Genomic DNA, 677 nt, shown 5'->3' on the forward strand with positions numbered 1-677 from the left:
GAGGAGAATGGAGGAGAAGGGATTGCGGCGTGACCATCCCCCCTGGGGGGTGATTTCTCGCTTTCTGTCTCTCTCAGTCTGTCTGGCAAGCGCACACGCCATATAGCGAAAACCTCTCAAAACAAAACAAAACAAACAAAAAAACAAATAAAAAATATAAAAGTAACATGACAATGATGATAAGGACCACTGAAAGAAATAGGGAAGGTCTATGATGGAGAGAGATTGTGATTGGCTAGTGGTAGTGAGAGAAGGCCACTTTAAATAAGATATTTATAACAGTTTTCTCTAAAGGGTTGTCACAAACAGAGCTGTATAATAACTAGGAGCCTGCCATGCAAAGATTCTCCCGAAGGGAGAGCTTTTTGGGCAGAGGGAAGAGCGAAGGGGGAAGAAAGTCTTATAGTATATTAATAGAATGGAATGGAGGTCACAGGGGCTCAAAAATTATGAGCAAGGGGAGAGTGACATGAGATAAGGTTGGAGACATGGTAAGGACCATGTCTCTGGTCACCTTCATGACCACAGTATATTGGAATTTTACCTTCTGTGTGTTTCTGGGAGGAATCTCAGATCAAAGTGAGAAAGCCCATGTTCTATTGTTCCTCTTCTTCTTTTACTTAGGGTTTTTTTTTTTTTTGCCATAAAGTGCTTGTGCATACTGGAGAGAGACAGAG

The 677-nt window shown here is 41.8% G+C and overlaps 1 pseudogene; it reads right to left on the minus strand.

Annotated features, from left to right (window-relative positions):
* The window catches only part of LOC102471727 (multifunctional protein ADE2 pseudogene), a 19,394-nt pseudogene that overhangs the window by 1,767 nt on the left and 16,950 nt on the right, over window positions 1–677 (minus strand).

Source organism: Tupaia chinensis, unplaced genomic scaffold (assembly GCF_000334495.1).
Source record: "Tupaia chinensis unplaced genomic scaffold, TupChi_1.0 Scaffold148768_1, whole genome shotgun sequence".
In the NCBI taxonomy this organism is placed as follows: Eukaryota; Metazoa; Chordata; class Mammalia; order Scandentia; family Tupaiidae; genus Tupaia; species Tupaia belangeri.